Below are 18829 nucleotides of genomic sequence, written 5' to 3' on the forward strand. Positions count from 1 at the left end.
CCAGAAACAAGATGTAACAGGTAAGAAACAAAAGCTTGAGGGAAGGAATACAAATGCATGTATTTTATAGTAGGGGAATAAAAAAGTAAAACAAAAACATCTGTATTATTAAGGGTAATGGAGAGCAAACTATTCTCCTTGGGTCAAACCTTCTCTCTTCCCCTCTCTCTGTCCAAAGTTTTCTACCATACCCTTTGCAGTTTACTGTCTCCCATGACTGATTCTTCGAGATTTATAGCACATTAGCTTTCCATAATCACAATTCTCATTACATAATTTGGCTTTTTTTTCCTAGCACAGTTAAAACACTAGGCAGCTTCAGTTCTAATGGAAGATTGCTTCATTGCTTTGGGTGACACAAAATTATAGTTTTACATTATTTTATTTTCTATTAGATGTGTATTAAAATAAGACAACGAAAGAACACAGGAAAACTGAGTGTTTTCCTTGCCTCCCGTAAGCATGTAAATATTTGGGAAATGGTTTCTCTCTCTCTCTCCCTCCCTCCTTCATGGTTCTCTCTCTCTCTCTCTGCATGTGTGTGTGTGTGAGAGAGAGTGTGTGCCTGTGTCTTCCTTTATCTCCCTGTCTCCCTCTCTGCTTCTGTCTCTCTGTCTCTTTTCAACAGGGCATTAAATTATTTGGAGTCCACTTCACTGCAAAACTTGGTTAACAAGCTGTACATGGGAAGTTTTAACTTTATCGCTTTGTTAATGGAATCCCTGACCTTGTTTTTTTTTTTTTTTTTTAAGTGAATCTGTACTCCTCCTAAACCCAGTTCTGAGCAATAAGAGAAATTAGACCTCTCTGAATATTTTGGCAGAACCAAAATAACATTTGGGAGATGCAGTTTCCTGCATATTTTAAACCATTTACTATTTTACATTTCAAGGCCTGTATCTTCAGATCCCTCTTTCTGTTGGTTAACATTGGTTTTAAAATATATGTTTGATTTAGCAAAACGCATAGTTTAAAAAGATGTTGCTACATTTAAGATCTTCACGATAAAATAATTTCATTAACCAAAGAAAACTATAGAACAAGAGAGTAGATATTTCGCTCCTGAACATTCCACTTGTTTTATCATTAAGCTTTCTTTTAAAGAGCCACTTTTTGGCTTAACAAGGAGATTAGGTTCAAAGCGTCATATCCCAAGGATTAAAATAAGGATTTGTTAAGGCTCAAGACTCAAATTTGTCCACAGGGAATTAACTGAAAAACATAGGCCACTGAAATTTAAGGTAGAAAAAAAATCATACATCAAAAATCACATATCAAAAAAAAAAAATCAAATCAAACCATTCTACCACAGGGGACTACTAATGAAACTCCTGCAAATATGAAACCCCTGCACAAAAAGCGTTAAATCTGCCAACATCTCTGACCAGAGCGCTGTGGTACTTCATTAAGTAGCACCAACCCACCCCCCCAACAATGGGAAGCTAGGATAATCGTATCTGACCTTTCTGCCCCATCCTAAGATTAAGTTCAATGACTTTCTACTGATCTAGGGATTGAGTGAACCAAACGTCATAATCAGGATCACCTACAGTTCTTGCTTTTGAAGGCTTTAACCTATAGAATGCAAAAACACCGTACTGGTCATTGTCAAGATTGCTGACTTTCTACAGTGTGTTTTCAATTAAGTAAATAAAATGTGGTAATTAAATCAAGATTACATAATATGTTTTTGATTTGTAATCTTATTTAAATTAATTAACTGACTCAATCCTTGCTTAGTTTTTAAACTGGTCGAGTTAAGGAAAGAGTCCCTGGGAACAAATCCAGTTTTCTATCTTTAAAAACAAGGCACAGCAATCTGGCAGACTTAAAAATATATATTAAATGCACCGGCATAATGTATATACAGAGGCAAGGGTGCTAATGTAGAGGAGGGAAGAGTTTTATGGCATGATTTTGACTAAAAGAAATAGCTCTCGCACTAGAGAGAAATAAACTAAAACATTATTTATTCAAAACATTTCTTTTCGAATTTTATGAAGATTGCATATTTGTTGGAAGCAAAACATTTCCAGCTGTATTTTAAGTTTCTGAAGAGAGTTGTAAGATTTATAATCTTTCATAAATGCTGCCCATATCTTATAATATTAGATGAACACACCACTGCGTACTTTGAGGAACAATTTGCCAATGCAGTTTGCCACATGAAAATAATAAAGTCCTTTCCAAAATCCAGCCAGATCCAGTAGGAAAAGAGGAGATGAATGTTCTGTCTTTTCCATCTGGGAGACATTTTGGATTTCAGCTATACTATGTAATATACATTTTTTTTTTCCCCTTGGAAACCAAGAAACCTGCATTTTACAGTAAGGTATGTAGTGCAAAGAAAATGTTGGTGAAATAGGAATCTGGAAATGAAAACCAGAATGTCATCAGACTTAAGAACATAATCATGGAGGCAAATTGAAAAATCAATGCAGAATTTCAACATAAACCAAATGCAATGTTTATGATTCTATTAGTCTTAAATTTTTCTCTTAAAAGGAAAGCATAGAAAAATAAGTGCTGTTTTACCTCCAAAGTCCTGAACAGCATTTATGTTACTACCTAGCACCATGATTTACACATGTGGTTTATCCTGGAGTCTTCACGCATTATTCTAAATCACACACATACAACACTCCTGTGTACACGTGACCCCTCTGTGCTATGTCATTTCATGTATTTTCCCCAAAACTTAATATATCTAGGTTAAAATCAGACGTAAGACTTTCTAATATTTCACTGGCAATCTTTCTTCTCAGGGAGCAGGACGTGTTCTCTCCAAACTGTCTGGAGAGTCAGGACTCCCGGGTTCTATTCGGCAACTGCCAAGCGCTTGTACGCTGACCCTAAGCAAACCATTTCACGCACGAATCAGTTTTCATCTTGCCCAGTCCCAACTAGTTAAGAAAAGGTAAGAGTTTAGTCTTAGTTGTTTTCAAAGGAATTAGAAATAATAGGAAAAAAATAATTTCATAAAACAGTGAAATACGCACAAGTATTTTTGTGGAAAAAGGCTATGAGATATATATATTTAATGTACTTTAAGGTTTAATTAGTACTCCTCCTCCTCCAAAAAAAAACCAAAATCCCCACCTAGTTGGTTGCACTGCCCCTTGAAAACACTGACAACACAGGTAATTGAAGGACTGACTGGGTTAGAGTGCAACTCTTCTGCTACATTTTAAAATCCATGGGGTCAAGAAACATGTGAGTCTTATTTACTGCCCTAGCATATTCCTGGCATACAGTAGATGCTCAATCAATATGTGTTGAATGACTAACCACGGTTTTACAGAGAACAAGATGATGACTGGTAGCACTTAAAACAGTTCATCTTCCTTAAATTACAAACAAACTGCCAGTAATGCCAAGCATAACTTTTAGTTTTTGCTTATTATCTACATATATTCTAATTATTAAGTTTCTACAACCTCTCTACAAATACAAATGTAGTGATTGACTCAATGACCAAAAAGTCGTATTCGTATTTTTTAATTGCTCATTTTTTCACAGGCATATGCTCCTAAAAAATTTTTAATTGGATACAGATTTATCTATTATGTTAGCTAAAAAGATACTTTGCCAAATCATTAAAATGTTTATGTCTGTATCATTATGTGAGCTTAGAGAGAAGAAACTGGATGGGTTTTTTATATCTTATGTTACTTACATGTGATTAATAACCAGTCCTTGTTTTATTATTAAATTATGGCTCTTAAGTCTGTGATAATATATTCATATAAAAATAAATGTATATATTTAATCTCAAGATGCATAACAATTAACTGGATAACAGAGTAAGATGATGCATAGCATACTTTCTATCAAAGTAAAGTAGATTTGTATGTGGGGTATTCATTATTGCTTCTGTTCATAAAATAACTTTATCATAATATTAGAGGGAAAAAATCAGATAAGTCATTTGATGAACAGGAAGCTTGCTGATGTGGCAGATAATAGTATTAAATGTCCTAACAGTTCCTTTATAAGTGGTTCAAAGAACTTCTGTCCCCATGTTTTCAAGGCAAAAGCTAATTTACCAGGAATAAAACTATTTGAATAATGCATCATTGAACCAACATTTTGGAAAAGGGATAAAATGAGGAAACAAATGAGAAGACAGTAACTTCCTCTTGCAAATTAAAACTGTGCATGCAAAGAAAGGAACTCAATTATACTGATAAAACAAAAACAAAAAATAGCTAACATGATTTCCCTTTTTTTAAAACAGAAGGTGAAGAATATTCTAACAAATGAAATAATGTGTTTGAAAGAACTTTGAAAACTTTACAGGCTCACAGAGACATGAAGATAGGGCATTTTGTGGGGCAATATTCTTTCAAACAGTCATTTTAAGATAATAGTTTAAAATACAGATAATCCTGGCCAGGCACTGTGGCACATGCCTGTAATCCCAACACTATGGGAGGCTGAGGTGGGTGGATCACCTGAGGTCAGGAGTTCAAGACCAGCCTGGCCAACATAATGAAATTCCATCTCTACTAAAAATACAATAATTAACTGGGCATGGTGGTGGGTGCCTGTAGTCCCAGCTACTTGGGAGGCTGAGGTGGGAGGATCACCTGAGGTCAGGAGTTCAAGATCACCTGGCCAACATGGTGAAACTCCATCTCTACTAAAAATATAATAATTAGCTGGGCTTAGCGGTGGGTGCCTGTAGTTCCAGCTACTTGGGAGGCTGAGGTGGAAGGATTATTTGAGCCCTGGAGGTTGAGGCTGCAATGAGCTGAGACTGCACCACTACACTCCAGCCTCGGTGACAGAGTGAGACCATATCTTGAAAAAAATAAATAAAAATTAAAAAATAAAATGCAGATAATTCTAACAAAGAATAATAAAGAATAACAGAAGCCCACCATGAAATCTACTACTCATTACTATGGTTATTTGGGAAACGGGAAAATAAATTATGAGGGGCATGTTCACTTGCTATATCCATTTTAATGAAGGGAACTGAGAGTATAATGGTGCAGAGCTGTGTACCAGGTGCTCAAAATTCCTCCCATTTTGTCTTGTTACTCATTTTATCTTTAATAGAGATTCAAATCAACTCCTTATGATTCAAAAATGCCTAAGCCAAATCCAAAGAGTATGAAAAAATCAAGGTTCTGCATAATGTCCCATCCATATGCCTTAACTCTGAATGATATCAAACCTATGTAATCTTAGACATCAATGCGTTCCAGATGTGACAAAATTTTAACACGGACCAACTTCAAGCTTTTTACTCAGACTCATCTCCCATGCTCATAAAGATTATTTTCATTGCATGTACCACTACATATGGCTAATGTTTAACTTTCCAAATTGATTATTATGCTGCCATTTCAAAACTGACATTGCCTTCTCATCCAATCAAAAAACAAAAACTATGTTGCATATTCAACCTCCAACAAACACACACACAAAAACAAGAAATCATATCATTATTTCCAAGTTCTAGATAGTGCTTGGTTACAAGACCAGTTGAACTTTTCCTTGCCCACTCTTGGTACCTCCAAAAGATGGAAAAGGGGAAGAAGGGATCATCCAATTATTTGTCAGAATTAACTGCCATAGGAATAATTTGAGTCTGTCACCTGTTGTTTTTGGTCTTAAAGATTGCTTCTAATTAGACAAGATCAATTTTTTATTGATATTTAAAGCATGTTAAAACTCTAAAATTTACTAACAAGATTGTTCATGGATATTTTTCAAAACCATCTAACAGCAAGGCCATGATAGAAATGTATAAACTAAATTTTCAGATAGGATTTAAAACATTAGTACCTCAACACCAGTAAGAAAAACTGGTGTGATAAAGCTTTGGATATTATGCAAACTTAATTCCCCTGCCCCAAACGATTGCTTTGAATCTTACCTAAATCTCTCCCTCCACCCACCCCCAAAATTAGAATTGTCCTGTAATGGTAACTTGTCCTCAGATTCATCCTGAACTCTGTTCCTGCAAACCACCTTTCCCAGTTCCATTAACTATTGACTTCAGGCTAGGTCCAACCAACAGGAGGTAATGGTAGGAGTTGGGGAATTTGGAGGGTGGGAAGAAAGGAGAAGGGGAGGTATTCCTTCCCTCCTCTGCTTTGACATTTGTCTCCAAACAGTGGCGAGTTTTCCTTTCGTGATTCTTGCTTCCACTGAACAAGTTCCTCCCTCTGTGATGCCCTCCCTTCAGGCAACTCCAGCTCAATTTGAGCAGTAGATTCCTATTGATGCTAATATCTGGGTGACCTCACTGCCCATTCAGCTTTTCTCACTGAAACTGGCCTTGCCCATGAAATTCCTCCTATTGGACTATCTGGTAGTTTACTTCACTCAAATCTGACAGATACATTTGTTTTTTGAAGTTGGCATATCTATCACTCTAAAATACAAGTCAGGTAATAGAGTTAAACAGTATTAGACAAATACAATAATTCTGTAAAAATCAATAGATTTCAAGTATTTGTTATGATTCTCATTTTTTTAAAAAAAGATGGGAAAACACTGCCACCATTCAGTACTAAGTACAAAATTCTATATCCAAAAGATTTTTATAATGTATATTGATAAATAAAAATAATCAAGTTTTTTAAAAAGATAATTAGATTTTCAATGCCATGTTCCAAATATATCTCTTCCAGGAGGTCTTCTGATAATCCTACCCAACCATCCAAGTTTACTTCTTCTTTTTATCATCTCCTAGTCTCTCTATCCAATCTTTAAAAAGTTGCACATACCAAGTTTTTCATGTGCATGTATTTTTCCTACAAACATGACTGTATGCTCCTTGACTGGAACAATTATAAATTTGATTGTTTTTGTAAAACATTATACATTTACTTGTTTTTCATGCCACAAACAACTTTGAAATGCTTATCAATTGTCGGAATAACTAACAGTCTCATGGGAATAATCAAAAGGTTTTCTTAAATATGTACCACTATACATCAGCGTAAGAGTAATACGTAACAGGAAAGAGAAATGATTTCAACATTACTCTGTTTCCTTTAGGAAATGGTTCATAAGTCCCCACTTGACATCAGGCATTTTACATAAGAAAAACTACAAAATAAGAAAAGAAAAAATTACAAAATAAGAAAGCATTTTTTCTATCAGAATAGTACACTCCATGGTGTTTTGCTAAAACACTCTAGGAACACGAGAAAACAAAAATATTTATGTTCATATGCACAGGGATATATATGAACTCACAGTACCAAAACTTTAGAATCACAAATGCAAACAGTACCAATATACTTCATGTTTTAAGCTGTGCTAGATAACAGCCCGGCTAGAGGGAAGTGACATAACGGAAAAACATACAGCATCAATTCACATGTTGCCAACTTTTTTTGGATAGCACTAACAGGATGACACTGGCGTTGGATGTGCACACTTGGCTGCCAGCATTGCACTCTATGCAATGTCCTTCTACATCCTCTCTCTCAATCATTTTGAACCCCCACCCCCAAGATTTATTTTATGTCTCTTTTTAAAACATTATTTTCCTAGTTGGTGACAGTTACCATCAAACATCATACAGAGATCATTTCAACTGAAAATAGATGTTTATTATTTTTTTAAAACTGTGCCTGAAATGTATTTTAGTCAATCTATGCCACATAAAGCAAACTTCTAATGCACATTTATAAATTTAATTCAATAAATATTTACTGAAAAAAGAAAATGGGTTGGAGTCTAAACAGATATAAAGTGGCCATGAAGTAAGTCTAGCAATAACTTCCACTTTTTGTGTTTTCCCACCACCCTTTATTTTCCCCAATGAGAAAATTAGAGTATGACAGGTAAGCTAAGATACAATCTCCATAAATATGACAGCAGACATATTGCACAGACACTAAAAACTATAGGAATAATGCTGAGACCACAAGATAGAAATAGCCCTTGACTTTTTCTGGTAATGGGGGGGTGGAATGGGTGGGACAGGGAGCCTAAAGCCAGATAGGAAAACGAATCCAGATTTTAACCAAGTTTTTTATTACACACATACTATTTGAAACTTAAACTTTCATTATAAGTTACAGTCCCAAAAGAAAAAGGACAATAAGAAGAAATAAAAATTATTCCAGTTCTTCCAATGTACAGTATATGTACATGCTATGATTTAAGAATCATGCCATAGAAGTAGATAATTCAATTAGAGCCAAGATAAAACAAATGAGATACATTATATTAAGCAGACAGCAAATTATGATATAATTTGGCTGAGAAATAGGTTGAAACAGGCACTATCCTAGAAACGGGATGATAGAGCAAAGAACTAAGCTCCACCTTCAATGTATCTGAAGGTCTGTTTGGAGCCAATTTACACAAAATATCCACTTACCAACGTCACAGAAGATAGAACAAAATAACACTGAGATAATTTATTAGGAAATTATTTTTTAATATTGGAGGTGCACTGTACCACCCCAATCCAGCACACATACTCTCTCTCTTTCACAAAAGAGAAAGAGATCCCATAAGCTTCTCCACAATGTTCTACACCTGACCTGGAAGGAAATCCTTTTCTTCCAGGCTTGCTTAAGCCAATAAGGGCCCCAGAGAATGCTAACTGCCCAACAATTGAACTGAAACCATTAATTTACTTCATAGGACCAATCAACTGGCAAAAGAAGTTAAAAAAAAAAAACCTTTTGGTACAACTGACCTACACAGTATTTAAACCGCCAGAGATGGCAAGGTTTGATGTTACAACTTCCATCATCAATCTGCAAAATTCTGTCACTGCCTGATAAATGCACAATGCTTCTCTCTCCTGTGATGCTTTTAGGAAATAATGCTTGTCATTTTCCATCTTATTGACAAAATATTTTATTTTTTAGAAAACTCCATATCTAAGGAATGCTTTAATGAAGTAAAGATGAGTTAAAACATCAAGCTAATTTTGTAAGGACATGAAACAGAGAAATAATCTCAAAGAAAATGATAAATTCTAATTTTTATTTGAAAGTCTAAAGCACAAATGAGACAACTTTTATTGTGTTGCCGCTTCATTCTTATTTATTTAGGTTTATTTATTCAATGTCAATATAAATGACTGCAGTGAAGCCAGGATTGCAGACCAAATTTGCATTTGGAAGTTCGGTCACCGTAATCTGGATCCCAAAGCCACAGCTTCCTCCTCACGTTAGACTCCCATTCAAAGCTATCACTGGGTTTTCAAAGTGACAATACTGTTCAATTTTATTTTCACAGAGCAGGAATCTTTTATGGCATTAAGGGTATGTATGTCACACCATGAAAACCACAATGACATTGCAAACACAGAGAAAGGAATCTAGTAAGGGCATTAGGAAGAAAAAGGGGGTGGAGAATTTAAGAAAATGTTTTTAAACTTTTTTTGCAAAAGAAAATGCATAATAAAATAACTGAAAGTTCCCTATTAATATCATTCAGCAATTATTAAAAATAGAATAAATTAGCTGATATGATCCAATCACCTGGTAGGGAACAGCATGTGTCTCCTTAGTCCATTGGCAGTGCTAATGGTGCCCCTAAATGATGGATGTTTTTTTCTACGTTCACGCTGGTTGAACTTAATTTTCCATTCACCTGTTTACCTGGATTAGTTTTCAGCTTAACATTCATTAAGCATCAAGACATAACAAGAGGTGCAGTGATGGTGAGATAAAAGTCTCAAGGCCATTACTCTTCCCATGAGGCACTCAGGGAGGATCTATAAATGAAAGATAGCTTCACTTACTTGGGTTAAAGTGAAGAAATATGAACCCACTGTAGAACTTTGAAAATCAAAGAGAGAGCTTTAAAAAGCCATGCATTTATGTTTTGCCTAATTTTTCATTTTTTCTCATTAGAAGGCAAGGTCTGATTAAATGTGGGTTATTTCTGATATTTCAGCTTCTAGTTTGTGGAAGGGGATTCCTGTTTAAGGAGGGAATGCTGCCACTCCCTACTCTCCCCAGCAGCAGCACACTGGACACCTGAGGAGCCAAAAGCCCTACACCAAAATACACCACTTTTAATCACAAATCAAACAATAGTAATTAGGAACATCAAGTTAATTGTGTCTACTCCCCAGAGAATGTGTCCTCCAAGGCTCCCTGAAATCAGGTCGACAGATTAGTAGTAATTTTACTCCCAGTTCTCTTATTCTAGCAAAAAAATAAATTAAAAAAAAAAAAAAAAAAAAAACAGAGCCTAAGTTCATCACTCCTACCCTCAGAACTATGGAGTCTACAAGTAAAACCTTAAAAAGAAAAATCAGACTACTTAATTGTTTTGTTAGGCCGTTTATGTAATCAGAGTAACTTTGATCTTTGGCTTCTTAATCTGTTCAAAATTTGTTGTCAAATCTTACGGAAGTCCTTTAAATTCAGAATTATAAATGTTATTTTCCATTAGTCCTTCATTAATGATTAAGACAACTTGGCAGTTTGAATCCAATCAATCAAGAATGTGCAAAATCCATTTCATATATATTGGCACAACTAGATACTGACAATAAGGTTCTTTCTTACCTTCCATTTGTACTAAATATGATAAAGATAGCAAGAATACCTTAGCTATTTTCAAGGCACTTTCATCTACATTACTTTGCAATCCCCAAAGAGGTTGCGCTTTATTCTGATCCTTTACAATTACCAGAAAGGAATGCAGAGCTTGATAACTTGCAGAGTAATAGAAAAACCTTGATTTTTCATTGCATTTCCCCTTCTGACTTTCTCTATGATCTGAGGGACAACACTTAAGCTTTCTCTGTCTCACTCTCCTGTCTCAAACAAGTATAATAAAACTTTTTATTCCAGTCCACTGGTGTATTAGAATGATGAATCTGATAGGATGTCCCTAACACACTTTGATCTCTATAGGGAAAGTTGCTATAAAAATAAAGATACTGTTGTTATTCTTCTAATTGAGTTATTTGCAAATGGATCTTCTTGATGGAGCCCAGCCCTCAGATATAGAAAAGAAAATTCTGCCAGTCCTCCAGGGTACAATTGCCTTGTGGCAATTATACCCATAACTACATTTCCTTATTACTGTTATAAAAGACTATGGAGTTCAAGAGGAGGCAAAAAGGGAGCTTAAGAGAAAATACGCTGTTTATTTTCAACAGAAGATGCTGAAGTTGCAAATTTGGAACTCTAGGCTATAGGTAAAACTTTGACAGAACATGTGTTCCAAATTAGGGTGGCGTTTGTTAGTTGTGTGAGAAAGTCAGAGGTGTCCCTGAGGCTGCAGCTTTTTAGCAAATTTTGGAACTAACTTAGGGAAAAAAAGGTAAATTACAGTTAATCTGGTCCTCACTCTATGAATGCTACAAAACAATGACAAAAAGGTTCATGGCTATACCATTCTCACCAAGAAAGACAGCATGTCTCAAGGTACAAAAGGCACAAAAGAAAATTAAACTGAGCTTAGGAAGAAAGTGCTATGGACAATTTTACATGAAAAGCCAAAAGGGAATATTGGGGCTATGTTGAACTTTCCTGGAGTCTACAGACAGAATACACATAGACCCCCTATATTAATTACCAACAGCCACAAGAATTAGTAGGTGGCTCAGGTTTAGGCACTTAAAGAATTCCATATTCCTCACATGGAATTTTTTCAAAGTAAATAATAAAAGCTTTGCTTTATGAAGTATTAGAGACACGGGGTTGCCCTTCCATAACAGACATCACTAGGCCCATCACACTGCACATCTTCAAGGAGCATGATTCACAGTGTGGGCTATGGGGAGAGAGCCTTCTAAAGTCGTTTAGGATGTTTACTATGGCATTCTACATGTCATTTAAAAACCTTATAAATCATCCTAAAATTTAGAATTTAAACCTGGAACAATTATTTGGATAAAGTTTCTTATATTAACAGGTTTTTAAAATTTCAATCTTCAGAAAAGTGTTTGTTGTCAGTGAAGAACGGCATACAATCTAGATTCCAATTCAACAAAGATCTCCAAAAAGACCAATTAAAGGAGAAGTAGAACAGCTTGCTGTATCATGACAATAAATGCTACTTGCCTTATTGTCATTTCACAATCAGTGACACATTCAGTCCACAAATTCTAGTGAGCATCAGATTCATCTGAGATGCTTGTTAGAAATTCAGATTCCTCGACCTCACCCGTAATGACTGGGACTTGTACAGCAACGCTGGGGCCAAGAAAGCGCTCTCAACAAGCACCCCAGGTAACTCCCGTACACTGTTCTCAGCCAGTGTACAAGGGACTTGGCTGCTGATGCTTGCTCACAGACACCAAACTGGAAAGCAAAAGGCAATATGTGACTATAGAGTCCTGAAAACACAAACAAACAAAAATGCAGTCCTTAAGCCAAAACCAATCTCCACTTTTCTCCCTCCCCCTGCCATGTGATGCACCAGCTTTGGCCAAAAATCACACACGTACAGTGAATCCTAAAAAGCAACTAAATCCAAATCCACATTGAACCGCTCTGAACTCTATCACACTTCACAGAGCTTTAAATAGAATTCTACTCAAAACATCATACCCTGACTGGCCAAGGGATTCTTTGGGTTCTGTTGCTTTATCCAAGTGATCCAAAGTGACCCAGGTTCCACTCTGCATGTTCACTTCTACAGCTTTCTCCAAGTTGAACACAGAAGGATTAAAAAGAAAACACAAATATTGGCATAGGTGACTTGAGGTTACTTGACCTTTCCGAAGGAAGATTTTTTGGCAATTGTGTTCTGGCAGCTCCCTGGAAGGCAAGGCCAGGACACAAAGAGGAAGACAGGAAGCCGGGAGCTGGCCATGTGTCCTTGGCAGGCAGTAATGCGGCAGGGTGAACCACCTCGTCCCTGCCAAACCAGAAACAGCGGGGAAAGCCCAGCTAATTGGCAAGTCACAGCCGGCTACAGTGTACATCCTCGGCTTTAAATGCCTGATAAAGTTAAATGGCATGCCAGACCCTAATCTACTTAAACAGGATCCTCCTTCACTTTCAAAAACTTAACTTGCCCATTTGTGTTTCCTTAAGGAAGTGGTAAGGCAGCATCTTAGAATGTAAGGGCTGGAAAACTTCAAAAGAGCAAAAAAAGTAAAGATGTGTTGGAGTCTCATTATGCTTATAGCCATTTTACTTTGTGAAAGGGCCATGTATGTTTGTGCTTTTGGTTTTAGCTAACAAGACTTCCACTTGCTCATTTATTTTTATTTAAAAGAAACTCTCAAGTCAACATTGCAGACTGATTATGACTTCACTTCATTTGGAGGATCCAGGCATTTTTTTTTTAATTTCACAAAACTCCTAAAGATATCCAGGGAAACTGCAGAGTTGCCCCCAGTTTCCAGTCAGCTATTGTATTTACTTACACGTTACTTTGCTCAATCATATTTGCTAAGGTATTTCTGCATATACTACCATAAAATCACCACTTTCTGAGTCTTTTACGGCTAAAATGGGGAATCACACAGGGAGAACAGAAGCAGAGGGGATTGTCCAAATAAACTGCTCCTCAGTGCTGCTGCTAACAGAGTGAATCCGGGGACCTGGAGCCCGGAGCATAATTTTGCCCCTAGGTCTGAAGGCTTGTTAAGAGCCATTTAAAGGGGTGCGCTCAGTAATTGGGCATATTTCCTTCTATTTTCTGTGAAACTGTTCACGCCTTCTTCAAAACTCAAACCAAAATTTCAAATCAGCTTCTCCTCCTTAAAATATAATAGTCAATGGTGAAATTTGATGAAGAAAATGCAAATTTCCTCTCAGAATCGATAGAAGAGAAAGATTACAATAAACATAATCCACTGTTTTCATCAGAAGTTTCTTAAAGCCTACAGAATATTCATCCTTTAAGCAACCCAGGACCCCAGAATCTGTTTCAGTGAAGTTAGACCAAGGAATAAAACACAATGCCAAAACTCACATAGTCTCTGATCACGATCTGAGATAAGAAAATAATAATCCTCATGTCCAACACTAGGTCTCAGGATCAGTAAGTCAAGTGTGTGTTTCAGCTCCAAAATTACTATTTTTTTTTTAAGACACAACTTGACATTCCCAGACTCTACTTAGTTAACTTTTCACACTAAGTATCCCTGGCTTTTGGAAATTCTCCTTCCCCTTTCCTTTAGGGAACCACTCCTTTCTAGGTCCAATCCTCTGTTTCTGAGGGCTCCTTTCCTGTCTTGATGGCTATCTCCTTCTCTTCTGTTGGTCCCTTAAATGTTGGTGATCCCAAAGACAACCCATCCCACTTGGCCATCTTCTTGTCTTTGTATATTCCTCCTCGGCAAACTCAGCTAGGTCCATGTTTACAAATACTACCCATTTTTTTGAGAACTCCGTATCTCCGTATCTAGCACTAACGTCTTCTTTAACTGCAAAACTCCTCCTGATGTTACTAGTGCACAACCTTTGTACACTCTCGCACCCCTCCCCCAACCAACCAAGCCACATCTCAATTAATGGCATTCACAAGTTTCCCAAGCTGAAAACACTCATTCCAGAAATCCCATCGCCCTAAAGCCTCACATTCAGTTCTCAGCCCAGACTCTACCTTTCAAGCCCACTTCCCCATCTCCTTCCCAACTGGTGCTAAGTCCCTTATTGAGCTTCACATTTTTACCTCACAATAGCCTCAGCCTCCTCAGGCCATAATGAGTCACTCTTCACACTATAACCAGACTCCATCCTCTGCACAGTCATCAGGAATCACAACACTTCACTCCTTAAAATACCTTGGTGGCTTCCAAATGCTAGCTAGAATAATCTACAACCTCCTTAGTACAGCATTCAAGGTGATCCAAAACCTGGCCCCAGCCTAGCCTCACTCTTTCAGAAACCATCACCCTTTACTCTCACCCTCACACCCACACCCAACTTCTTAATATTCTTCTTAACAGTCCTAGAATATGCCGTGTAACTGCAGGTCTGTGCCTTTGCTCATATGGTTTCTATGCCTGGAATATCCCTTATTTGATGCAAGACAAACTCCTAATTCATCTTTAGGAGTTCTTGAATTTCATCTGTTACATCCTTCCTGAACCTTATTGCCCCACCTAATGAGGCCTCCCTCTGGGGCCCACGTGGCCTCGCTCACACTTCAGTGCAGAGCCTGACCAATGCATTATGGTTGGTTGTTTATACATTACTTCTCTCCAAGATTGTGACCTCCTGTATCCCAACTTCCCCTGAATAATTTTGGGAATCTATTTAAATGGCATAAAAATGTTATCTTGGATGTATTATCCAGGTAGAAACTGAGACAAAGAGCATTAATTCCCAAAAGAAAGACAAAGCAATCTTAAAAACAAAAAGTCATAATGAGCTATCAATTTATACAGGTAATTACCATTCAATATTCTGATTGTGACATATACAGATGATATTTATCCATTTGTTTAGTTTTTTGAAAAGGACTGAACGCCTACAGTGGTCCATGTATCATCCTTGGAACTCAGTCTACAACAGTCAATAAAAGATTATCTGTTCCTGTCTTCATGCAGCTCATGGTTTCATTTGTACTATGTTGACTTTCATTCACTTGCTAACAGGTAAAATGTGCTCTCTATACAATTTACAAATAAGCAGAATCTGTAATCATTATGTTTTGAAAATAAATTGACACTTTTCACACATACACAAAGATTTAGTAGTGGGACAAACTTTTTCATTTAATTTTTGTTTATAGCAACTAAAACATGAGAGAATAAAAGCCACAGACTGCAAAAGTATTATTTAGCTGTAATAAGCAGAATGTGTAAAGGTGGTATAATGACAAAACAGCTACTGCAGCATGAAATAACGAGACTATAAAATAATGAGACCAGAGATTTAAAATTCTCTGACCTCTATTATCTTTCAGAATAGCTGAAAGGGGTCTATTGACTAGTTTGGGAGCTGAAGAGTCAAATACTATTTCAGAATGAAAATCACTTTGTGGTCACACCCCATTATAGAATACTGATGGAGCCAGACTACATGAATGTCTCAAAAGGAGTACTGAGAGAAAACATCGTAAGAATTGGTTTTCTGCTACTAAAATCCATCCTCAAGAAAAAACAAAAGCTAATTTTAAAAAATCATAACCAAGGCAAAGTTTCTAAATGGAATGACATGAAAATATCAGTTGTACATTTTTTGCCTTTTAGAAAAACGACCCATATTTATAGCATTTTATATGGTTTTCTCTAATGTATCTGAGAAATGTGTAAGCAAATCTATGCAAGGAGATATCATGGATTGTGATGTCATATTTCTTACGAAAAAAATCCCCTTTACAATGTCAATTAATACCAAATTTAGCTTTAAAACTCCATGACCTCTACCATTTTTTAGGTTAGCTGAAAAGGATCTATTGACTAGCTTTGTGAGCTGAACAGTTGAATGCTACTTACATAGAAAATTATTTCTTTCACTCCATAAGAATAATTATCATGGCGATCACACAATTATTATAATTATATCTGTAAGAACTGTTATCGGGAATTTATCTCTGAAACAGTTTCATGCATTGCAGGGGACATTTATCTTTTTTAATGATCATCAACACGAGTATCTTTTTGTAGCTATATAAGTGATTTTTACCTCTTTCTATTAATATCCTCTTGCATGCTTTAGAAGCCAAAGGAGACAGCCCCAACACTTTTTTTTCCTAAAGCAATTGTTTCAGTTAGCCAGGCCAATGGCATCTTTTGAGACAGAAAGCTACCCTTCCCATTCACAGCAACATAACATTCACAATGTGCTTTCCTAAATGGATGGAAAACCCCTCAAAAAAGCCCCTTAAATCTGTGTTTCATAAACTGTACTCTTAGCAATAAAGTTTATTACAGACCTAAAGTATCTGCATAAACCCGGTTAATTGAAAAGTGGGTGGAGAAGGCTGCCAAATTAAATGTTTACATTAGCACAGCTGTATTGTAAAAACATTCTGCCCCCTGTGCTTTGTAATTATAAGATATTTCTGGACTGTGTATCTCTACAAAGTTTATCTCCACTGCCAAGAGTGTCTTGGCACGGAGCGACTGCAGTTTTTGGCAGCCAGGAGCTCTCCGCGCGGGCAGGATCTAAAATGGCTGCCAAGCGGCCTCCTGAAATGTCGCCGGCGTGGGCCCGCCTCACCAAGGGCAAAGGCCAACCCTGTTACCACGGCAGGGTCTAAAGTCTGTCTCACAGGAAGCCAAAATGTGTATTTCCCTCATAAATAAGACTTGGTACCACAACTTTTGTGTTGTAGTAGTTAAAGCTGTTTGAAAAACTAACTACAAAGGAATATTGGAATACTACCAATTAGAAAATGGTGACGAGGGGTCTTTTATGAAATTCTGTTGACCTCAACATTTCAGTCACACAAAATGCCCACAATATTTTCTGCTGATTAAAAAACTCACTTAATTTGTGGGGAAAAAAAGGTTAAAAAAAAAAACCAAAAAATTCTGACCATATTAAAACATACTATAGAGAAGCATGAGCAAAGCCAACACTTTCCCATTTGCAATGGCATGATTTGGACATAAACTTATAACCTCTATCAAAGCATATGTGCATGAAAAATAGAAACAAAATTAATTTGTTTTCTTCTCATCCTTTAAAAAGGCTATGTTTCTCTTACAGCATTGAACAACATAAACAAAAGAAAACCTTTTCATACCCTTCTATGGCAAAGGCCTCAACATTTGAGAAATTAGCGCTCTCTTCCCACCGCCCATCGCCCAAGATGCGGAAAGGAAAGAAAGCCCAGGTGAAGAAGGTGGCGCCGGCTGGCCCCTGCTGTTGTGAAGAAGCAGGAGGCCAAGACAGTGGTGAATCCCCTGTTTGAGAAAAGGCCGAAGAATTTTGGCATTAGACAGGGCATCCAGCCCAAAAGAGACCTCGCCCGTTTTGTGAAATGGCCCCGCTATAGCAGGTTGCAGCGGCAGGGAGTCATCCTCTATAAGCGACTAAAAGCGCCTCCTGCGATTAACCAGTTCACCCAGGACCTGGACCACCAAACAGCTACACAGCTGCTTAAGCTGGCCCACAAGTACAGACCAGAACCAAAGCAAGAGAAGAAGCAGAGTCTATTGGCCCAGGCAGAGAAGAAAGCGCCGGCAAAGGGGACGTCCCCACTAAGAAGAACACCTGTCCTTCAAGCAGGAGTTAACACCATCACCGTCACGGTGGAGAATAAGAAAGCTCAGCTGGTGGTGATTGCATAGGACATGGATCCCATCGAGCTGGTTGTCTTCTTGCCTGTCCTGTGTTATAAAATGGGGGTCCCTTACTGCATTATCAAGGGGAAGACAAGACTGGGATATCTAATCCACAGGAAGACCTGCACCACTGCTGCCTTCACACAGGTTAACTCAGAAGACAAAGGAGCGCTGGTGGAAGCTATCAGAACCAATTACAACGACAGATCCGATGAGATCCATCGTCACTGGGGAGGAAATGTCCTGGGTCCCAAGCCTGTGGCTCCCATTGCCAAGCTCAAAAAGGCAAAAGCTAAAGAACTTGCCACCAAACTGGGTTAAATGTACACTGTTGAGTTTTCTGTACATAAAAATAATACAAATTTTCCTTCAAAAAAAATCTGCAGAATTAACTATGTCTGTGGCATAAAAGTGAAAAAAATTGAGATCAAATACATAGTCTCTGTAAATGAGTTCCAAGGGCTGACCAAAGGAACAAAAATTGGAAGGAAGTGAGGGGAGGGGACGGGGGAAAAAGAACGGAGGGAGGAAGGGGAAAGGAGGGAGGAAAGGAAGAAGGGAGGGAGGAAAGGAAAGAAGGAAATAAAGGGAGGAAATGAAGGGAAGGAAAGGAGGGAGGGAAGGAAGGGAGGGAGGGAGGGAGGGGAGGAAGGGAAGGAAGGAAAGGGAGAAAGGAAGGAA

General features: G+C 37.4%; 1 protein-coding gene and 1 pseudogene across 14 annotated transcripts in view; one reads left to right on the forward strand and one right to left on the reverse strand.

The window, feature by feature from the left end:
• The window catches only part of NFIB (nuclear factor I B), a 241872-nt gene that overhangs the window by 103388 nt on the left and 119655 nt on the right, over positions 1-18829 (reverse strand). The window lies entirely within an intron of this gene.
• On the forward strand, positions 17674-18469 carry LOC104655270 (annotated as a pseudogene).

Source organism: Rhinopithecus roxellana, chromosome 16 (assembly GCF_007565055.1).
Source record: "Rhinopithecus roxellana isolate Shanxi Qingling chromosome 16, ASM756505v1, whole genome shotgun sequence".
Taxonomy (NCBI): Eukaryota; Metazoa; Chordata; class Mammalia; order Primates; family Cercopithecidae; genus Rhinopithecus; species Rhinopithecus roxellana.